Source organism: Tasmannia lanceolata, unplaced genomic scaffold (genome assembly GCF_043159265.1).
Source record: "Tasmannia lanceolata isolate RefF3 unplaced genomic scaffold, GAP_Taslan_0.1 ptg000109l, whole genome shotgun sequence".
Classification (NCBI taxonomy): domain Eukaryota; kingdom Viridiplantae; phylum Streptophyta; class Magnoliopsida; order Canellales; family Winteraceae; genus Tasmannia; species Tasmannia lanceolata.
Genome location: NW_027518786.1, coordinates 171,942 through 177,941, shown reverse-complemented (window position 1 = coordinate 177,941; position 6,000 = coordinate 171,942). Strand labels below are relative to the sequence as shown.

General features: G+C 45.9%; 1 protein-coding gene across 1 annotated transcript in view; it reads right to left on the bottom strand.

The window, feature by feature from the left end:
• Positions 1-413: 413 nt before the first annotated feature.
• Positions 414-6,000, bottom strand: part of LOC143865792 (uncharacterized) — a 28,113-nt gene continuing 22,526 nt past the window's right edge. The window contains exon 3 of the mRNA XM_077375894.1: positions 414-837. The gene's annotated coding sequence lies outside the window, so the exon portion shown is untranslated. The remainder of the gene's footprint in view (positions 838-6,000) is intronic.

Sequence of the window (6,000 nt, the reverse complement as noted above, 5' to 3'; positions counted from 1 at the left end):
GAATCTTAGATCAATATGGAGGACAGTGCACACTCATGATGCAGTGGACATGAGCAGTGGAGAAGAGGACGAGGAGCTGTGACCGTCCTTGTTTTTTTAAGAACACCCAAAAGGAGAGACAAAACTTGGTATATGCATGGCACATACTCATGTGAATTTATCAGCGCCCTTAAAAATTTATGGATTTGTGATCCAAAATTTTCAAATTAACAAATTTGTAAATTTTTTGTTTGGATGATCTCGTGAGGATTTGGATTTCAAATCCAAGATTTTAAATCTCTACTCCTTGGATTTGAATTTTAAATTTCACAAATAAAAATAAGTCTCACCTCACAGGAAATAACAAAAATTACCCTAGTTCATTTAAAATAACTAATATTACCATCTCGCGAGAAATGCTAAAAATACTCACATCTAAAATGATCAAAATATCTATAATATGGAAAAATGACCTAATTACACCACTCATAAAAATTGTCAAAACTCAAAACACTGCTACCTCATGAGAAAGGACAAAAATATCCCTATCTCATGAAAAATGGACATAATACTCCCAAGACAAAACAACCACAATACCCATATCTAATGAAAAATAATAAAAATAACCATATATCATAATAAATGACTAAAGTACCCATCTGTCAAAGAAATAAACTAAAAGCCAAGATCAATCCACAACATGCAATAAAAACCAACTCTGATCCACCACATGCACCATCTCCCTCAATTTCTCCATCGGCTTCTCCTTGACATGCCAGCCCAGATAGTTTTATATCCTTTTAGTAGCTTCTCCATTATTTTGTCCTTCTCTCTATCCCCGTCATGCCTGTTTTCCTCCTACAATCAAACAAGGGAGCCAAACAGATAACTTAAAATACATCAATAAAAATAAAATGGAAGTCATGTGCAACAATAGTCATGTATAGCAGCTAAGCAAGAAGCATGCAGATGAATTAAAGTTTAAGATGGCACATATAATTAAAGAGTCATTGTTTAGAAATATTAGTGCCTCAATAGAGAAGAACTCACTTATAATAAACAATAGCATCTGTATTTGGGTAACACATGAAAACGGGAAAAAGTGGCCCCCTCTTTCCATCCATCATGAAGGCTGTAACATCTTTCACTCCGATGTGTAAAAGTCACTATGGAATGTAGTCATTGTCACATTAAAGATCAATCAGTGATAAGATGATTATAATCAATCCAATTACATATTAAAAATTCAAACGAGTGGGATTGGTTGGGCCTTGTTCTCATAACTATTTGGTTTCTGATTGAATGGTAATAAGAAACTCTTAATGGGGACAATTGAGAATGATGGTAGTGACATGTCTATATAGAACGGTTCGGGGTAAAATCGGTATACACGGTACCGACCCTCAAACCCCTTCTCCATCACTCAACTACTGGATCGATACAACCCCCGCAGCAACACTTCGTAGCGAACATTGATTGGACCGCCTTGATACTTCTCCCTTGACCGGTACCGAGCTACCAGGGAAATCAAACACAATCGCGGGGATCTCGCCCCCAAGCGACTAATCCGGACGGCTGTTATACGTAAGACGCGGCTTTTGAATTCAAAACATCCCGCCTAAATCACCATCCACTATCTCCACCCGGAATCGCAGGAAATCATATCTCCATCTATCATGCACCACGTGGGCTAAATTAAAGGCCTAATTGATATCTCCAAGATTGCGAATCTCCTCCCCTATAAAAAGGGGTCTATACACTCAAGCAAAGAGGCATTCCTTTCTCCTTCTCTTCCTTTGGTCTGGGAACTTATCTTGGCCCTCCCTCCTATCCACCGTTCATTGTCTGTGATTGCCTATCTCTGACTTGAGTGTCGAAGTGGTCGTCCGGAGCCACAACTTCAGGCCCACTGACGCTTTCTCTGTGTGTGCAGGATCACAGGTTCTGTGAAGCTAGTTCGTGCAGTCAGATTTTGGGCGTCATCAAATTGGCGCCATCCGTGGGACCCGACTATGCCAAAGTTGAAAGCTACCTCCGAACCTAACGGTGGAATTGTTATGAGAAGCCAAGCAAGTCAACGAGACCGCGAACCACCGGAGGAGACGGGAGAGATGGGTACTTCCGGCGACGCTCCAGTAACGATGACCGTCTTCAACCAACTCACACAGCAACTTGGAAGCGTCACGGCCGCCCTCCAACAAGTACTCCAAAGGATCCCTCCCCAACCGGCAGCGCCGCCTCCGCCTATAAACCCGTCGGGCGAAGAAATTCGTCACGTCGAGATTTCAGAAGAACAAGGATCCTCAGAAGGACGAAATCCACAGAGTCAAAGACCCCGCCAACGCCAACAAGGGTCTGCCTCAATCACCAGCCCGCCACCCGACCATCGCCGTGATAATCGCCATCAAAGAGGTGACAACTCGATGATGGAACCAGCGAATCTAGCCCACCGGGACGATGATCGGATGCCTCTACGAAGAGGAAGTCCTACGAGGAACAATCAAGCAGAAGAAAACCCCACCATCATGGCGGATCTCCAACGCCAGATAAGAGAACTCCAACAACAAATGAAGGTGCCCTGCGACCTGGACCTCTTGGCAGAATGGGATAGCGAAATCACTTCTCCATTCGTTCCAAGAATCTCCAATGCCATCGTTGCTATGAATTCTGACATGCCTCGGTTAGACCTCTATGACGGGTCATCCGACCCTCTTGAGTTTCTTCGAACTTACCGCCGTGCGATGGTAATCAGGAATGCCTCAGACGCCACGATGTGCAAAGCCTTTTCCGCCTATCTAAAGAAAGATGCTAGCAACTGGTACAGTCGGTTAAGGCCAAACTCCATTGAATCATTCCACGAACTATGAAAGGAGTTTGTCGCTTATTTCGTTAATAGTCGGCCCCGAAAGAAGCCAGCCGATGCTCTTCTGACTTTACGGCAAGGAAATGACGAAACATTACGGAAGTTCATCGGTCGGTTCCGAGTGGAACTCCACCAAATTAACAAACCGAACTTCGATATGGTTCGCGCCGCACTCCGCCATGCCCTCCGAGATAGACATGAAAGTCGCCTTGAATGTGAATCCTCCTCGTGACCTCCAAGAACTCATGGCCACTGCGGATAGATACATCAATAATGAGGAATCATTTGCCATGGAAAGGGAGTTGGAGAACACCCGAGGAAATGAAAAGCGGAAAGACGATTCTAGGGCGCTACCAAGTCATAAGCAGGCAAGAAACAACAATCGACAGAATCGTCGCGCCCCAAATCCCCAGTTTGATAGGGTCAACCACACTCCATTGAACAACACCATCTCAAATATCCTATACGAAATCAGCGATAGAGAACCCATACACTGGCCCGAAAGAATGACAAACTCGGGAAAAGGTAAAAGCTCCAGCAAATATTGTCATTTTCACCAGGATCATGGGCACACCACCGACAATTGTTATCATTTGAAGAATGAAATCGAAAGACTCACGAGCCTTGGCTGGATTGATCGTTACCTTCAAAATTCCCCAAGGAGCCAACAACGACCCAGATCCAAAATTCACCGGTCGGACGAACATCGTCGCGTGCCAAACCACCGGGCGGAAAGCAATAGGCAAAGAGCTTCGGATCAGGAGGAAGCACCTAAGATCACCAAAAATATTGACACCATCTATGGAGATCCGGCGTCCGGAGGACCAACCGAGGAAGGACGCGCACTTTATGTGGAACAAATCAACTCCATAGAAAACCCCTCCAAGAAGTCAAGGACGGACCCAAGTACCAGTGTACCCATCACCTTTACCGAGGCAGATTATGGAACGATAGATCGACAGCATGATGTTGTGGTAGTCCGACTCACCATCGCCAACTTTAATGTGGGGCGAATCTTGATAGACACTGGAAGCTCGGTCAATGTCCTCCATCGGGACGCCTTCGCCGAAATGGACATCAGCAGTGATAGGCTGGAGCCTGTTGACTGGTCCATCTTCGGATTCTCCGAAGGAGAAATCAAGGTACGAGGAAAAATCAAACACCCCGTAACATTTGGAACTCACCCAACCCAGCGCACCGTCATGCAAACCTTCGTAATAGTCAGCGTCCCTTCCACTTATAATGGGATCATTGGAAGGCCAGCGCTGAATGAACAGGGGGCAGTGGTTTCCACTGCCCATTTGAAAATAAAGTTTCCCACAAAACGTGGTGTTGGAGAAGTTATCGGCGACCAGGAGAAAACCCGCGAGTGCTACGCCGCCCTGTTGAAAAAGAAAAGGCCGCCAAAGAAACTTTCTCCATTGGTGGTCCCGACCCTCGGGTTGAGGTAAAGCAGGGAGAACCGGTTGATGAACTCACGAAAATTCCTCTGTTCCACGGCTCCGACGAACAAACCGTCCAAATAGGTTCTCTCCTGTCAGGTAAGCTTAAAACTGACCTCGTCAATTTCTTAAAGACTAACTCGGATATCTTCGCCTGGTCCGCCTCCGATATGCAGGGAATTCCCTCCGATGTAGCGGTCCACAAGCTGAACATGGACCCAAACTCCAAGCCGGTCAAACAAAAGAAACTCAATTTCGCCGCCGAAAGACAAAAGCACATCAAGGAAGAAGTAGATAAACTCCTCGATGCCAAATTCGTCAGAGAAATTCGCTACCCGGAGTAGCTTGCCAATGTTGTGATGGTCAGGAAATCCAACGGCAAGTGGCGAATTTGCATAGATTTCACGGATCTCAACAAAGCATACCCCAAATATTGTTACCCGTTACCGAGGATCGATCACCTCATTGATGCCACCGCCGGGCATGAGATGCTAAGCTTCATGGATGCCTTCTCCGGGTACAACCAGATTCAAATGTATGGTCCCAACATTCCAAAAACTTCCTTCGTCACCGACCAAGGGTTGTTTTGTTACGAAGTCATGCCTTTCGGCCTCAAAAAACGCTGGCGCCACGTACCAATGTCTCGTCAATAAAAATTTTGCCGAACAAATTGGGAAGAACATGGAAGTATATGACGACGACATGCTCGTTAAAAGCCTCAAAGCACAGAACCACATCGCCGACCTTGAAGAGGCCTTCGCCGTACTCCGACGGAACCGAATGAAGTTGAACCCCGGCAAGTGTGCTTTTGGGGTTACCTCCGAAAAATTTCTAGCCAGCAAGGAATTGAGGCCAATCCTGAAAAAATAAAAGCACTGTTAGAAATTACAGCGCCGAAGGAAGTCCGAGATGTACAAAGACTCACCGCCGAATTACGAGTCAATCGGATCAGAGTCCACAGTGATTCGCAATTGGTGGTCAGCCAAGTAAATGGCTTCAGCGAAGCTAAAGAAGAGCGGATGATCAAATACCTAGAAAAGGTGAGAAAGAAAATCTCCACCTTTGAAGAATTCCAGATAGTACAGATTCCCCGGACCTTAAATACCCGCGCTGACGCTCTCTCCAAGATGGCCTCGTCCGGAAGGTCTGAACCAGGAAAAATCTATACCGAGATCTTCTCTCAACCTAGCGTTGAGAGAGAAGAAATCCTACAACTCAACGAGGAACCTAGTTGGAGGGATCCTATAGTACGATACTTAAAAGACGGTGTCGTACCCTCAGATAGAAAGGAAGCTCGACGCCTGGTTGCCAAGGCCGCCTATTACATCTTCGATGGACAGGAGTTGTACAAGCGGTCCTTTTCATGGCCTTTATTGAAATGCCTCCGACCCTCCACTGCAGAACTCGCCATGAGAACTCTCCATGAGAGAAGTCCACGAAGGAATCTGTGGTGATCACTCGGGAGGAAAGATGTTAGCTCACAAAATCCTTCGCCGAGGTTTTTTCTGGCTAACCCTTCAACAAGACGCATCTGATTTCGTCAGAAAATGCGAACAATGCCAGAAGTTCGCTACCGTACCTCGTCTCCCTGCAGTCCCCTACAAACCCATCTCCAATCCAGTCCCGTTTGCTATGTGGGGAATCGATTTATTAGGGCCTTTTCCAAACTCGACCAAGAGACACCGAATGATGTATGTCACCAATGACTACTTCACC